This window comes from Rana temporaria, chromosome 9 (genome assembly GCF_905171775.1).
Source record: "Rana temporaria chromosome 9, aRanTem1.1, whole genome shotgun sequence".
NCBI lineage: Eukaryota > Metazoa > Chordata > Amphibia > Anura > Ranidae > Rana > Rana temporaria.
This window is the reverse complement of record NC_053497.1, coordinates 56,962,746-56,981,108: the sequence shown is the minus strand read 5'-3', so window position 1 is coordinate 56,981,108 and position 18,363 is coordinate 56,962,746. Positions and strand designations below refer to the sequence as shown.

General features: G+C 42.1%; 1 protein-coding gene across 1 annotated transcript in view; it reads right to left on the bottom strand.

Moving 5' to 3' along the window:
- The window catches only part of LOC120913553 (leucine-rich repeat and fibronectin type III domain-containing protein 1-like protein), a 785,902-nt gene that overhangs the window by 730,197 nt on the left and 37,342 nt on the right, over positions 1-18,363 (bottom strand). The gene's annotated exons all lie outside the window — the stretch shown is intronic.

The window sequence follows — 18,363 nt, the reverse complement described above, 5'->3', positions numbered from 1 at the left end:
GAGATGAAGGTGCCAAGAATTTAACAGCCCCCCTTCTCAAACACACACAGTTTGTGTAGCTATACTCATACTTTTTGCAATACCTTCCATCTGTCTCTCACTTCTGCTCCACATCCATGCATTAATATTTTATTCCACCGATACAAAATTCCATCTTTCACTTCCTAAGCCTCATACATTTTATCCAGCCAGTGTGTACTGTGAACAGCATTAGCAGTTAGTTGATATAATCCTTCCATGACTTTGCTCCATACTTCAATGAATTCAGAGCATTCTAGAATAATTTCTAAGTTTTACAAGAAAAACAGAAATGGAAGGCGCGCACACCTAGTGCATTACCAGAGATAATTTAATAATACAAATGTTTTGTGTAAAAGTGGGTACTCACAAAATGCAACTGACAAAAGGCCATAAACACAGTGTTGCACCCCCACACCCTCTTCCTCAGAGCTAGGCTTCGCTAGAATGAACAGGAAGAACTCTGCACGGTCTACCTATTTATTCACAAACCGAAGCATAGTAAAAATTTACTGTGCTTCATTAATGAATGAACACAGTGAGAAAAGCAAGGGGCTATCCATCCCCAAAAACATTCCCTGCAGCAGCTGGTGAGAAAAGGAGAGAAGCCAGCAGTGCTGCAGGGAGGAAAGGTGGGGGTAGGGTTGCGACATTCTTCAAGCTATACCCAAACACTTTAGTGGCACAGGACACATTTTGTTTCCGTTGTACATGGGAATATAAAGGACCTGGGATACCTTGGGTATCCTAAGAGTGGTAATGCAGTGCAGTGTGACAAACAGTTGTACGTGGCCAAACTGCTCTTGCTGACGACATCCCCACCCCCCCAACCGATGCCGAACTTGCCCCTAGACAACAGATCTAAGTTTCTTGAAGAGCCACAGCCCAGTCTGAATAATGTGTCTAGAGTTTAGGCAGACTGAAACCCGGACACATGACTCCAAACCCAGACTGTCCGGGTGAATCCGGAACAGGTGGCAACTCTAGGTGGAGGGGATGAAGGGAGCACAGAAGGAAGAGTAACCTGGACAGACGTGGCGGCATATACTAGATATGATCCTCCATATTTTCCTCTTGCTGCCACTAAATGCTGAGATACGGGAGGAGGAAGAAAATACAGGGATCAGTTCCAGTAAATGCCCCCTCCTCTCCAGGTTCTGGGGGTACATACTGTATTGTACCTTACTTAACTTTCATAGATAGATCCCATAAAATAGAATTGAATAACTTGCTGGTAATGAAAACTAATGGATATACTTGTAAATCCCCAAAACATTAACATATTTTGGTGCCACGGTGCTGCATTACAAAAATGTGGTCGTTATGGCTCATTCACACCGGTAGTGTTGGGCTGCACTGGGCAGTGTTGCCCAACGCAATCTCGAAGCAGTTACAAAACAATGTGCCTTATGTTCAATTGCTTCAGTTCACATCAACATGCTATGTTGGTGCACACTGAAAAAAAATTTGACATGTTGCAATTGTGTGCAGCGTGTTTGGACAAGCATATCCCAATACTCTGCAGTGCATAGAATTAAATGTCTAAAAATGTACTGCAGCGCAAGTTTGCACCGCAAACCAGCATACATGCATCAAGCCCACATTACTCACACTGTGTGGTTTGAATGAGCTCTTATACAGGACTGTAAAATATGCTACAAAAAGCAAAAAAAAAACGGGCAAACTACAAAGATCAGCACAAAGACATTTTTGTGCAATCCTCAAAAGGATGACAGCTAAGGATCAACAGATCTCTTGCAATTGCTGCATTCTGTGTCCAGGAGTCTATCAACAGAAATAAAAGCGGCTGTGCAAAAATATTACGACTGGTCTCATGTCAGCTAAAGGCTACCTGAGCTTTTCCTTCTACTAACAAAATAATGTGAAAGCTTTTTTGGTAAAAGTACTGTGCAATGTTCTGAAAAAGCAAAATGCTGCATACCAGCACAAAAAAACTCATCCCAGCTGTGAAGCATTGAGGAGAATGTATAATGATGTGGGACTGCTATGCTGCCTCAGGGTTTGCAATCATCAAGGGTCCAATGAACATATATAAAAAAAAAAATATGTATAAGGAAAATTTTATTGTAGAATGTCGGTGCATTTCTCGGAGCTACAACTCAAAAGAAGATGGGTCATACAATAAGACATTGAATTATAATACAGCAGTACATCAACAATAGAGTGGCTCACACAGAAGAAAAATGTGTCTTCAAGAATGGCCAAGTCCGAGTCCTGACCTCAATCTCACTAAAATGTAGTACTATGAAGCAGGCCATTCAAATCACAAATCCCCAAAAATGTAAAAGAACTGAAACTGATTTTTTAAAAGAAGGAATGGACCAAAGTTGAGATTACTGCCAGTAAAAAGGAGTTTCTGCTAGCTCCGGAATAAAAAAAAAGGTCCACATACTTATTCTATTTCCCCAACAGATATGGGTGCCATTTGTCCAAAAGTCATCCAAAAAATATATATTAAGTCTGCCCTGGCTTCTTTTCCTCATTATAAATGTTTATTGATTTTTTTTTTTTTTAAAACTGACATTTTTTATTAAACTTTCACATTTTCCAACATAAAAAAAAAAAAAAACACAGACAAAAGGATAGAAAAGACACGCGTTAAGTAGAGTACAGCAGGTGGATTATCAAACAATGTCGCGTGTAGTAATGCAGGTTTAAGGCACGTTGAACAAAAAAACAGTGCAAGTCAAAAACCAGACAATAATGCGAGCGTCACTGCTTCTACATGACCACTAGATTCGTATATACACACACATTTTATATAATATTATATATATATATATATATAATATATATATATATATATATATATATATATATATATATATATATATATATATATATATATATATATATATATATATATATATATATATATATAAGGGCTGAGGAGGCTAGAGAGCGGGGATAAAGGAAAGAGGAGGGATTAGAGGGAGGAGGGAAGAAGACAACCACCCGACCCCAAGTCTCGCATTCCAGGAACATCAGGCAATGAGAGTTTCCAGGATATCCAACTGTTCCCATAGTCGATTGTGCGTCTCAAGGGAATATTTTATGGAGGCTGTCATATATTCCATCCATTTGACGTCTCTGATCCTGGAGTGCAACTCGACCAACGAGGGGGGTTCCCTCCGTTTCCATTTCAGAGCTATCAAGCAACGCCCAGCTGTTAACACTTGGGCCAAGTGTTTTTTAGAGGATTTAGAAAAGGAAGGAGATGGGAGGCCCAAGAGGAACAATTTAGGGTCAAGTGGCACCCAGGAACCAAAGATGGAGTGGAAAAAAGAGTGCACCGTCCACCAATAGGGAACGATCAGTGGGCAAGTCCAATCGATATGATAGAGCGTCCCCACCTCTTTATAACAGCGCCAACATCAGGGGTTTGGTACCAGTGCAGGAGAATCTTGTATCGATTTTCTTTATATAATGTACAGACAGAACTCCTAGAGGCCTGAGAACAAATAAATTTCCATGATTTCAGGGGTATATCCTCACCCAAGGCCTGCTCCCATTTATGCATATAGGCATGTCTAGGACCGGCTGGCGACATATCTGTAACCAGGAGTTGGTAGGTGCGCGATATACCTTTAGGGGACAAACCCTCTAGGCATATCTTCTCAAACTCAGTCAAGGGGAAGAATTGCAGGTTCGGAACAAGGGACTGTGCAAAGTGGCGGATTTGTAGGTAACTAAAGAAGGCTTGTCTGGGTAAATCAAAAGCATCTTTCAGGTATTGAAAGGACCTCAAAGTTCTGATTCTGGTATCCACCAATTGACCATACCGGAACAGGGCCCTATCCATCCAGACTTGGGACATCTGCGAGGTCAAGCCATCTGGTACGTTGGGAGTAAATAGAAAGGAAGTGACCAGGGAAGCATCGGAGGTCAGCCGGTAGGTCAATTTAGCACGTCGCCATATATCGTTCGTAAGAGCACCATTGGCTCCTGCAATTGGGATCTACCAAGAGGCACATCTGTACTCCATAGCATAGAATTCGGATGTGTGGGTGCCAACCTTAACTTCTCAATTTGCGTCCACCTGTTGTATGCGTGAAGGGTACACCAGGAAGCCACCGAACGCAACTGGGCAGCCAAATACTTGGCTATGTTGGGAAATGCTAAGCCGCCTTGGCCTCGGGGGGTGTATAGAATAGATCTAGCAATCCGGTGTCTCTTGTAGTTCCAAAATAAATTTATCAGGTCCACTTGAAGTGACCTAAAGTGTGCAGCTGGGATGGGGTTATTGACATTTTTGATACAATATACTGTACATACCAGGGTAAACAGCAGTTAGAAGGCCTCATTTGTGCCTTGAATACTCCAACAGCAAGATCCCCATGCCTTAAAGTAGTTGTAAATCCCATTTACAAAGCAGGAGAGACTAGAGGCGAGATATATGACACTTACACTCCTTCAGCACCAACCCCCAAACAAACCCCCTCAGTTCTCAGCGGGATAGATGAGATAGATGACAAGGAGGGAGCTAAGAGGTAGATTAGCAGAGAGCTGGTCTATTCAGAATGCAGCTCTGCATGTTCCTTCAATCCTCTGCCTATGTGGAGAGGGGGTGTGTGCACGCGCCTTTCCTCCAATCAATGCTCACACAGCGTATGTCCAGACTCCTCACCCGCTGCTGAATAAGGAAACAAGGGAAAGATAGCAGATATACAAATAAAACGTATGTAGGAAGATTGGTTAGAGTTGAGTAAAAAATGATCAAGTTTTATTACATATTGATACAATATGAAATAAAATTTGATAATTTTTACTCAACCCTAACCTGTCAACTGCTTCATTTAAAGTCCCAAATACCCTATTTGTTGTTGAAACCTGGGATGGAAGCACATCTAAGATGCGCTTCATTTAAAGTCCCAAAATTCCCCCCCTTTTGCTCCTGTCAGATAAAAGCCACTCAATGAGCAGCTGCAGCACCAATGTGTTAATCCAGACAGTGAGCCATTAGAATATAATAGCACAGTGCGGAAGATTCAATATGTGGATGTGGGAAATACGTTTAGTTTTTTTCAATTCAGCCCACTGACTGAAAAAAAAAAAAAAAAAAAAAAATATGTAATCATATATGGCCAAAATTAACATGGTCAGTAACTGTACCTGGTCAGTAACTGTTGGGTATTTGCGCTTTGCTGTTTTACTCAGCATAAAATATTATAAAATGCATGTTTTTTTTTTTTAAAGGCTTTCTGCTCCTGGTTATCCATATGAAAAACTGTCATAATTTGAAGCCATACTGGTACTGAACAGGGCTGGTGATGGATGATTTTGGCATTCTGTTGAAGGTGGTGTGGTAACATTGAGCCATCCACCGAGGCTTTGCTATTATTAAGAAGCAAAAAAAAAAAAAAAAAAAAAAAACACAACATGTTCCAAAAAATTCTTCTGGTCAGAGACATAAGGATCTCATAACATTACAAAAAGCTACACATGAGTTTATTGGAGAAGTGCTTTTATTGACAAATCACAGCGTGTGCGTTCCTTGCAGATTATTACATCACCTCAGAATGGTCCATGGAAATTGTCCGATCATGTCAGACATACAGTTATTTTGGGAGCCGAGATTCTTCTTTCATCTAATACAATAAAAGGCACAAAAATCACAGACATGAAAAGCTTCTGTAATCTAAGGGAAAATAGAGGCGGTGGTGGTGAGGGGAGGAGGGAGTATAGCCTTAAGGTGCAACAGTGTGCAGAGAGCCCTCTTGTCCACTCTGCCCCCAAACAGGGATCTGTGTCAACTGTGGATTCAGCTGGCCATTCATGAGCCTTTCTCCTCACGTATGTACATTATTATATACATGGCATGGATTTGATAAAAAAAAAGGCTGATATTCATTAAAAATCTGTACCATGCTTAACGGAATTAGCGAGATGAAAGGACAGGTGTATCGTAGGCCTATAATACACCTCCCAGCGCCTAAATGGACCAAATGCAAAAAAACTGAATGACAGAAAATCACAAAAGACAGAGAACTCGAAATATATATAACTGTGATCAACAGTCAAACATCAAATGAAAGCAGCTGTTTAAATGAATAGAAACATAAAATAAAATGGTAAAAAACACTATAACAGCACAATAAAATGTCAATAGTTAAAACCACAAACAGCGCTGGTAGTGAAAGTTCAGTGTAGTTCCCAAAAGAGATACCACCGCTACACTTAGTGCAACATCAATGATAGAGTGTATGAGTGAGATCAGAGGAAAATGTCCATTGATAGCAGGGTTGAAAACGGACAGATAGCAAGCACCTTCCACCTGGATTTTCAAAGACACCGTGTGGGACAAAAAATCCCCCTCTGGGGTACGCACTCACCGGAAAGCTATATAAGCAAGGCGATGTATGAATATCCACAGACTGATACTGATAATAATCTTCATAACCAAAATCGTCTGTTGTGAGTCTCCCAATTAGACACAAAAACACAGAGAAAAGCATATAGCGTAATTCCGTTTAATGGATCAAAAGAAGTCCCCACACAACATATAAATTCCCTTCAGTTTATGCACGTACATCACATATAAATAAGAAGCGCTTATAATCACCGTCTCCAGCAAAGGAGAAGAGCCGTGCTGACCGAGTGTGTTCCACTGGAAACAAACGCTTCCTGGTTACAGACGAGACTCAGGTGGAGTGCAAGTGTCACTTCCTGGCGTCGTAGAAGCCACTCATGACGCGTTTCGTCATAGGACTTCGACAGAGGGCGTGTCTCGTCTGCAACCAGGAAGCATTGGTTTCCAGTGGAACACACTCGGTCAGCACGGCTCTTCTCCTTTGCTGGAGACGGTGATTATAAGAGCTTCTTATTAATATGTGATGTACGTCCATAAACTAAAGGGAATTTATATGTTGTGTGGGGACTTCTTTTGATCCATTAAACGGAATTACGCTATATGCTTTTCTCTGTGTTTTTGTGTCTAATTGGGAGACTCACAACAGACGATTTTGATCACCTTTGGTTATGAAGATTATTATTATCAGTATCAGTCTGTGGATATTCATACATCGCCTTGCTTATATAGCTTTCCGGTGAGTGCGTACCCCAGAGGGGGATTTTTTGTCCCACGCGGTGTCTTTGAAAATCCAGGTGGAAGGTGCTTGCTATCTGTCCGTTTTCAACCCTGCTATCAATGGACATTTTCCTCGGATCTCACTCATACACTCTATCATTGATGTTGCACTAAGTGTAGCGGTGGTATCTCTTTTGGGAACTACACTGAACTTTTACTACCAGCGCTGTTTGTGGTTTTAACTATTCGGACATTTTATTGTGCTGTTATAGTGATTTTTACCATTTTATTTTATGGAATTAGCGAGATGTTGGTTGTTTTCAAAGATTAGATTTCAATCAAGATCTCATATGAACTTTGTAAATATGCCAACTATGACCGTCCCCACCCAGTCAACATTTCTGTACTCAGAGGCCTATAACAAAATAGAACACTTTGGCTGAAATTAGGTTTATACTTTTAAACGATCAACTCCTACACAGAACATTTTCATTGGACATAGTACATAGGTGACATTGCTTTTATCTCTATATGAGTGATGATATTACCACTTACCATACACAAAATATCTTCTCACCTGACCTACTAAGATATTATACATGCAATACACACACACACACACACACACACACACACACACACACACACACACACACCAGAACACCAAATCTATTTATTACAACCGACAGCTGGCACTGATGGAGTTCCCAGCATTGTGTCTTTGCTTGTCGGAGTTAGAAGCATTATTTTAGCTTTTCAAACACCCACCAACAATTCTATTAGCATAAAACTGCAGGCCAAAGCCTCTCCTGGGAACAGCAGAGATGGCTGCATAAAACATTACTTTACTGAACTCCTTGTGACCCAGATTTGGGACAAAAACCCAGTAAATGGTGCTAGTCCAGTATGTGATTTTTCAGTAAATACTGTTATTACGGTTATCTTCTTGTATAAGCACATTGACAACAATAGCTTACATGTGTAACAAGCAATAATTTCCTGACAGTTTCCATATTTATACGGCTGTTTATAATCCTGCAAGCTTCCGACTTCTATCCCAGGGGCAGTAGAGGAGCCGACGTATGAGTGATTGGGTTGCAATTTCCTAGGTAAAAGTAACTTGGTATACATTGTTCGGTTTAAACAAAGGTGCCTGACAAGTAATGTCATAACAAATCAGAAATAGAATAACAGAAGTGCCAAGCTTTGCTGGAAGAGGAGTTTGTTCTACAGTATATTGGCAGTCTTCAATCAACGTCAAGGAGCTCTTGTGCTACATATGATGGAAGACCTCAACAAGACAGGAGGGCATCTTGGGTAGCCTAGCTCACCGCATTTTACATTTCATGTCCATTGCATATACCGAACTGCAGGGTAGAAAAAAATTCCAGCATATAAAACAAACGTGTACATCCTTATCCAAGTATTTAAAGCAGGGGTGTCAAACTCAATTTCATCGAGGGCCGCATCAGCATTATGACTGCCCTCAAAAGGGCCGGTTGTATGTGTAAAATTAGATGTCCAGCGCATCCCCTCCCCTTTACATTAGATGTTAAGAGCCACCCCACCATCAGAAGTTGAGTCTCCCACTCTCCCTTACATCACAGTGCACTCCCTTGCCTTAAGCTGCTGCTGGGAAGAAGCTAGATGCATTGCTTAAAAGCAGAAAGTAAGGGCCTTGAGGAGGACCAGAGGAGGGCGAGGGCCACATGAAATGGCCTGGAGGGCCAGATTCGGCCTGCGAGCCTTGTGTTTGACACTTGTGATCTAAAGTGCCAGGTTAATACTTCCTAGCCTAGGGTAAAAAAGCTCACTCAATATAGCCATAAAGAATCAGTGTTGCCACTATAGTACAGGAACTGTGGTAGACCCATTTCACACTGGCAGCGCCAGGCCGTTAGCACTAAGCGCTGCTTTGACTTTTTGGCCGCTAGGGGGGGGAGTTTACCAAAACGCCAGTTTTTCGGCTATTTTAAAGCACTTTTCAGACGCTTTGGAAGTGCTGCCCATTCATTGAAATGGGCAGGGTGTTTTGGGAGCACCATTTACAGCTTCCAAACTGCCCCAAAGATGCTGCTTGCAGGACTTTTCGTAACGTCCCACAAGCGCCCCTGCCCCAGTGTGAAACGACACACTGCAATGAATACGAGGGGGTTTTCAGAGGCTTTTTCTAGCGATAAAGCGCATGAAAACCGCCTCAGTGCAAAAGTAGCCTTAGAGCTAAAGAACATCCTCATCTTTCTTTCTCCCCTTATCTCCAAAACCTGGGGGGGGGGGGGGTGTTCTGTATTCAATAGAGATAACTGGAAACAATGTTAACAGATACATTTAGCTGAAGCAGAGAATGAATGAAGTTGTCAGCTCACTAGGCTGGAATAACACCTTTTGTGAACCTACTGAACAGATAAAAATGTTTTGGAATGATAGATTTAACAGACAAAAAAAAAATCCTGTTTGTGTCACCATGTTATTTCTCAAACTGATTTTTGATTTGGAGTGTCAGCTTTCATGAATGTGGCAATGGTAGAAACTAAAAGCAAAAAGGTCCTTGCTTCCTGACTTATCCATTCATCGCCAAGGCGCATATCCAGCGACAGGCGAGGATACCTAGGAGGTCTGGATCCGTCGTCTGGTACGCCATCTTACCTTTATCTCTTTCACGGCTGGAGAGACTCGTATCCATTTTGTTTTGTATGCAATTGCACAAATTGTTCATGGACATTTTTATGAGCTTACACCTTTATGTGGCTTTTGAAATAATTTTGTGCATGTTTATTTCATGTTTTTCTTGATTTAGCGCTGCAAAATCATATATTTTATATGTCAAATGTCTAGACATTGTGCACAGCTGCTGTATTTAATCCAATTTATTTTACAGTTTGCACAGCTATACACTTTTGTTTTATATATCTTATTAAACAAAATAAAAAATAAATAGCAAACAATAAAAACGTTACAACAAAACAGATGTCCCCAGCCGCAAAACACTGCCTCAGGGACATTAACACTTGCCTACAGACCTTCCAGGCGTGGTCCTTATTATTGGACCACACCCAACCAGAGGGGACCATACCAACCGATGATTTCCCACTTTTATCCCACAATAGATTTCTAAACACATCCAAGGGGTCCCAACCGCCATCACAATGCCTACATACTTCCTGCCAACATATCCTACAACAGGGTGGGAGGAAGGGACGTTCATCCGATGGCTTCCCAACTACAACTGTTATTTTCCACCCCTTCCTGCAAATCTGCGCTCCTCCCAATCAGGCCCGTCGGAACCCGACAGGCAAAGCAAGCATTTTCCTGGGGCCCCGAGCTGGCCAGGGGCCCCAGCAGGGAGGGCCCTTGCCGCACCGCTGCGTCCTCCTGCAGTCCGGTCGGCCGTGTACCATAACCGCGCGGTACAGTAGAATCAGGTTCCGGTTCCAGGCCGGACTGACAGGAAGTGCACACTTTCAGTCCGGCCCCGGGAACAGCAAACTGAATCTCCTGTACCGTGCGGTTATAGTACACGGCCGACCAGACTGCAGGAGGACGCAGCAATGCGGCAAAGGCCCTCCCTGCTGGGGCCCCTCTGCGGACACCAACATCTGCCGGCGTGTGTGTGTGAGGATAGAGGTAAGCCCCCACCCCCCCCCCCCCCCCGCTTCTCAACTGAAAAACTGAAATGGATGCAATAAAAGTGATACCATTAACATGCTAAACACTCCATTAACATGCTAAACACTACACCAAGCAAACAGAATAAGAAGTGGTACTGTGAAGTGTCTATACCCAGGGCCGCTGTTAGAAATCACGAGGCCCAGTACAGCCTAGCTGACAGGAACAGTGAACCAAGCCCAACAGGCAGCTTCAGCCGCATGAACAGCTCATCCATGCAACCAGAATACCTGTGAGAATGAGCCCTTCATTATGTTTTATTTTTTTTACAATTTTAGTTAAAATTAAATTAACAGCCCTGTGGGCATTTTTGAAATATCAGGGGTCTAAATACACACCCCACCGAAAGATTGAGGACACAGATTCCTCAATCCATTCTCTGTAGTCTCGGCTGCAGAGTGAATGAACAGGAAGCGCTCTGTACAGGGGCTCTCTGTTCATTTACAAATAGAAGCATTGTAAACAATGGGAGATTGGTTCCAGTAATTGCACCTACTCCTGCTGCTCTGGGCCCCCCCCTGTTAAACTTATGGGGTCTGGGTCCCATACAGGAGGGCAGGTGCTACTTGCTTATCAGCAGCCCTGTCTATACCAGTCTCTCAACCAGGGTTCCATGTCACCCTAGGGTCACTTCTAGAGGTGTCCAGGGGTTCCTTGATCTTTGGATGATTGACTTTCCTTTTCATGGGGACTAAGTAACTGTGGGGCCAACCAATGCCACTTACAAGAGACAGAGACATGATAATAATGATCTTTTTATCTATCCGTAAGAGTGGCACTTTGACCAACATCTAAGGGGTTGCATTCTTCCCTTCAATATGAGGCATTTATTCCAATGATCTCCGATTAATTTGTTTTAGCAGGGGTTCCCCAAACCTGCAAACTATTTGAAGGGTTTATTTGGGGTTAACAGGTTGAGAAAAGGCTGGTCCATCCATACATACATACATACATACATACATACATACATACATACATACCATACCATACACACACACACACACACACAAACTATATAAACCAATACAGAGAATTACACACCGCATACAGAAGAGGTGAAGCAGTACTGCGTCGCATCTACAGAAAAAAAAATCTGAATTACTGTACTGTATATTCAGTATGCATAACAAAAAAAAAGGAGTACTATACAATGTCCATAGATAACCGGTTTCCAGCTTTTAGAAACTGAAACAGCAGGATACACATGGGGGTCAAAATAAGGGTCACAATTCATCTATGCTTTAATGGTTCACTGTTAAATGGGAGGAATTGAGAAAGAATTCTACATCATGCAATACACACAGGCTGTAAATAAAAAAGGGTAACTCCCCGGATTTCAGGGTGAATTGATGTGGCTCTAGACAAATTCATACGTCGAATAGATGGGCAAAACTATTAGGGACTAGGGGTGTAACGGATCGTCACCGATCCGTGATCCGAACGGGCCACCCCGTTCGGATCGGCACACCCCGCGATCCGCGGAGCGCTCCGGAGCCTAGGCCTAGGAAAGTCCCCGGCTTCGGCCTAGCTCCGGAGCGGCGGCCAGTCTGCTTGCCAGAGCCCAGCGTGACACGCCTCCCCGGGGAGGCGTGTCACGCTGTGCACTGGGCTCTAGCAAGCTGAATGGGAATGTTAGCAGTGAAGCACTGGTGTGAGAGGAGGGGGGGGAAAAAGAGCACAATAGCAATTCACAGGGGTGGATTAAAGAGGAAGCAGGTGAGGCTGTTTGGGACTTAAAGTACAATCTTGATGTTTTTACAGCAAAAAAAAAATATATATATATATATATATATATATATATATATTTATATATTTATATATATTTATATATATTTATATATATATATATATATATATTTTGCTGTAAAAACATCAAGATTGTACTTTAAGTCCCAAACAGCCTCACCTGCTTCCTCTTTAATCCACCCCCCTGTGAATTGCTATTGTGCTATTTTTTCGGATCAGCAAAAAAAAAAAAAGGTTCCTTTTTTTAATTGGTCCAAAAAAAAAAAAAAAATATTATTTTATTATATATATATATATATTTTTTTTTTGGACCAATGAAAAAACGGACCCTTTTTTTTTTTTTTTGCTGATCCGAAAATGATCCGATCCGTGACTCCTGATCCGAGGATCGATCCGATCCGTGAGTTTTTTGATCCGTTGCACCCCTATTAGGGACTCTTCCGGTGTTTCCAATTTCTACGTTTGAGCCACTTCCTCTAGAGCAGGGATCTCCAAACTGGGGCCTGTGGGCCAGTTGCAGCACTTTGCTTGCCTTTAGCCAGCCCCTGGGGCACTATTTAATTTACAAACACCAATGAATGGGCACAATTCCTCCCAATGAAACCAATAATGGGGCACAATTATTCCAAATAACACCAACAATGGAGTGCAATGGCACCAACGAAGGGGCACAATTTCTGCCAATGACACCAACAATGGGGTACAATTCCTGTCAATGACATTAACAATGGGGCTCAATGACACCAATGATGGTGCACAATTCTGCCTATTAAAAAACAGACTTGAAATGTATAATCCCCTGGATGCAGACAGTTTGTGCCCAGAGCGGTCCGTTCATACTGGAATGCATATAAACACTGAGAAATGTAATTATCAGTGTACAGCTACAGCCTGTCATTGATATGTACAGGCTGCCGTATGTAACACCTGTAATTCCTGGGCACAGAAACGCATTCATTTTTTCACAGTGTATGGAGCTCTGCTCCCCATGAATAAACCAAAGCAATTTGATGCCATTTTTGTACAAGAAAAATGTCAGACTTTCCTAAAGAAGATTACTGCAAGGTACTTTTAAATCACTCCTATTCACCAAAACACCCCAAAATTACATCTAAGAAGGGAATTGGCCGGTTTTTCACCTTTTAGTGCTCATTCACATACAATGCACTACAGCAGACATGGCTGATGTGAATGAGCCCTTAGTAAACTAAAGCACAGTGTATCAAAATATTGTCATGAAGTTAGTTTGTTTATTAAAATAATCTGTCCCCCTTTTTTTTCCAATGCATCTCAGTGCTGCCGATATCCTGCAACCTCTTAGTAGCTAAGATGTATCTACATGCATGCATGTATCTACATGCATGCACTCCAGCAAATGCTGCACCCAATTCTTCAGGACGAGTCTCCGGATTTTTACAGCAGTTGACTATGCTTGTACAATGTATATCCCCGTGGCCACACGTAGTCTGTTGCGAATGCATGATAGAGGGTGACAACTTTGGGGAAAAAAATGGGAAATGGTTGTCATAACGGTTGTCCCATAAAAGGTAAGCTCCTGAACAAAGGCCTTCATGGCAAAATGAAATCCAAAAGTAGTTTTCAATATTTTGAAATACGCATGAATATAAAAGTAGGATTAGATTTACATATACGGTACTTTAAAACATAGTGGTTCAACACTATCACCCTCATGTCAAAGAGCGCTAAGACTTCCCCAAAAACAGTGACAATGCCATTTGTGAATAAGGTGCCTCGATAAATACACCACCAAATCAGAAGTATAAATGTTATGTACAGAGTTTGTGTTTATATTCTTTTTTGGCAATGTCACCACACCAATGATAAAGGCCCCATCCATATAGATCCGGATAGGTAAAATCAAGAGAGGCCCAGAATATCCAGCAGCTCTTTCCTTCCTCTTGTCCTTTTGTTATCTTGCCATATTTCTTCATAACATTAGTCTTGCATCTCACACACTTGCACTTATATTCTCTCTCTTGTGCCCTCTTCTCATCCTTCTCACTCTGTTCTCCCTCTTTAACTTGCACCTCCAGCAATGATGCGCTCTGCCTTTTGCCCTCTTCTCATCCTTCCATTTCTATTCCTTACCTTTGTCTTCCATTATCCTCTTTATTTTTTTTGTCCTCTTCTTATCCTTTCCATTCCCCGCTTTAGCTTTGTCTTCCACATTTATCTTCCATCTTTTGTATTGGCACGGTCTCTTGTGCTTTTTTTCATCCTCCGTTTCCTTCTTCACTTTGATCTTCCATTTTGCACATGACTCTCTGTCTATCTATTGCCCTCTTCTCATCCTGCTCATTCTATTCATCTTTGTCTTCCATTGTTCATACTGACACTCTTGTGCTCTGTCTCTTGCCCTCTTCTCATTCCTTCCATTTCTCACACTGACTCTTTCTCTGTCTCCTGTGGGCTTTTAAAACTTCCTATTCACGTCTTCACCTTTGACTTATACCGCCCATACTGATGTTTTCTTCCTTTTGCCGCCTTCTCATCCTTCCAGTTCCATTCTTTACTTTTGCCCTCCATTACTCTCACTCTCTCTCTTTTCATCCTTCTCATTCTTTTTTCCTTTTCCTTTTCTCCCGTACCGACACTTCTGCACTCAGTCTTACCCTCTTCTCATTCCTCCTATTCACTTCTTCATCTTTGTCTTCCACCTTTAACTTCCATCTTTCGCCTCTGTCTCTTGCCCTTTTTTCATCCTAAACCATTCCCTTCTTAACCTTTGCCTTCCCATTTTGCACACTGGACACTCTATCTCTTGCCCCCTTCTCATTCTCTTCTTCACCTTTGTCTTTCATCTCTTATACTTACACTCTCGCTTTGTTGCCCTAGCTTCCCTCCCTCTCCGCACCCTTTTCTGGATAGCGATATGGCTGTCCTATACATTACAAAGTGCAAACTGGCGTTTAATGCAAATGTGGTCCTGGAGCCTGGAGAACGCTGAGCAGATGATTAGATATGCAAAACGAATTAAGAGCGAAGCGGTCATTTATCCACGCTGATTTATATTCTGTGCAGGGCGCCTTATCTTTCCTCGAGAAGAGGTCCCAGACTTAACTGTGTCATTCCTCATTCCACCCTGAATACTAACAAGAAATATCTAAAACTTACATTTTACAAGGTTATTCCAGATTGTGATCAAAATAAATTTTGACAGCTGGAAAAAAAAAAAAAAAACACAACACAAAACGATTTGGTCTGTAACCTTTTCCATGTGAACAAGAAGGAAACATCTATTAACTTATTATTGACAGCATTTTACTTTATCTTCAAGTACGGTGCCACTAAAAAGAATAAATCTGTGTGTAAAATTATTTCTATCCTACCACTCAGGATAGTATTTGCCAAATCATTTTGACCATGCACTAGCACAAGGGGGTTCTCCCCTCTGAGAGCTCCTTTGTAAGCAACCTTACTAAACCAAAATTTAATGGGAGAGAAAAGGCCTGGAAAAATGTGTCTTAAATCTAGATATCATCTTTTTTTAAACATATACAGTTGCACTCAATTTCTTGGTCATTTTTCAGAGAATATGAATAACACAAAAACATTTCTTTCACTCATGGTTAGTGTTTTGCTGAAGCTCAATCAACTGCGTTTACTCTTTTTAAATCACAACAGAAACTACCCAAATGACCCTGATACAAAGTTTACATACCCTGGTGATTTTGGCCTGATAACATGCACAAAAGGGGTTTGAATGACTATTAAAAAAGGTAACCATCCTCACCTGTGATCTGTTTGCTTGTAATTAGTGTGTGTGTATATAGGGTCAATGAGTTTCTGGACTCCTGAGTCATGGGGAAAGCAAAATAATTGTCAAATGATCTGCAGGAAAAGGTAGTTGAACTGTAGAATACAGGAAAGGGATATAAAAGATATCCAAGAAATTGAGAATGCCAATTAGCAGTGTTCAAATTCTAATTAAGAAGTGGAAAATGAGGGGGTTCTGTTGAAACCAAACCACGGTCAGGTAGAACAACTAAAATGTCAGCCACAACTGCCAGAAAAATTGTTTAGGATGCAAAGAAAAACCCACAAATACTTTCAGGTGAAATACAGGACTCTCTGAAAACATGTGGTGTGGCTGTTTCAAGATGCACAAAAAGAAGGCACTTGAAAAAAGATGGGCTGCATGGTCGAGTCGCCAGAAAAAAGCCATTACTACAGTAGGTGACCGCGATATTGTGTCAATCTCGCTCCCTTTCGCGGCGAGATTGACCACCTACGAGCCCCATCGCGGGAGCCAGCGCCGAGCTGGCTTGCCGCGATGGAGACAAAGCCGTCATAGAAGCGACAGGAGATCCGACTTGGATTCCCGCCAATTCTAGCTGCGGCATTTGGTATGCATTCCCGAGAGGGAGAACTCCACGCCAATTTGCGACAAATGCCACAAAGTATCAAGCTTACAATACGCCTAACAGCACAGAGACAAGCCTTAAACCTTTGGCATAAAGTCTTTTGGAGTGAACAGACCCAAATTGAGCTTTTTGGCCATAAACGCTTCATTTGGAAAGGAGTCAACAAGGTCTATGACGAAAAGTACACCATTCCTACTGTGAAACACGGAGGTGGAACGCTGATGTTTTAGGGATGCATGAGCTACAAAAGGCACATGAAATTTGGTAAAAATGTATGGCAAGATGAATGCAGTATTGCAGGGATAAGCAATTAGCGGACCTCCAGATGTTGCCAAACTACAAGTCCCATGAGGCATAGCGAGACTCTGACAGCATCAAGCATGACACCCAGAGGCAGAGGCATGATGGGAGTTGTAGTTTGGCAACAGCTGGAGGTCCGCTAATTGCTTATCCCCGCAGTATTGTATCAAAAAATACTGGAGGAACATTTGCATTCATCAGCCAGGAAGCTGCACATGGTACTTGGACATTCCAACATGACCATGATCCAAAACACAAGGCCAAGTTGACCTGTAATTGGCTACAGCAGAATAAAGTGAAGGTTCTGGAGTGGCCATCTCAGTCTCCTGACCTCAATATCATTGAGTCACTCTGGGGAGATCTCAAAAACGTGCAGTTTATGCAAGGCAGACCAAGAATTTCCAGGAACTGGAGGCTTTTTGCCAAGAAGAATGTGCAGCTTTACCATCTGAGAAGATAAAGAGCCTCATCCACAAATGGCACAAAAGACTTCAAGAAGTCATTGATGTTAAAGGGGACAATACACGGTATTAAGAACTGGGGTATGGAAACTTTTGATCAGGGTCATTTGGGTAGTTTCTGTCGTGATTATGATTTAAAAAGAGTAAACACAGTTGATTTATAATAAATAGCTTCAACCAAACACTAACCATGAGTAAAAGAAACGTTTGTGTTATTCAAATTCTCTGAAAAATGGCCAAGAAATCAAATTCTGCCAGGGTATGTAAACTTATGAGAACAACTGTACTTTCAGGTTTGCCAGATAACACAACTACTACTGAATTTGTGCCCCGAGTAGGATAGTCACCAGCAGGGCCGTTTGAAGGAATTTGGGGGCCCCAAGCAAAATGGACATGGAGGCCCCCCAACCCCCCCCCCCCATGTTCTTTTTACATCCCCCGGCCCCCTCCTCCCTCCCTATGTTGTTTTTATGCCCCACCCCCTGGGGGCCCCTGCATTGTCACATTCTGCTGCCTATCGTAGAATGCTGCAGAAGTCACGTGGTGGACAACTGCGCATGCGCAATGCGTTCCAACCGCAAGTGCGATGCGTTCCACAGGATTTACGACACTACCCTTCAGTGAAACCATCACAATTTGTCACGGAAGTGACATATTAGCATACACAGAGCGAGGGGAGAGAGAGAGAGAGAGAGACACACATTCAGAGCGAGAGAGAAATAGAGATACTGAGATACAT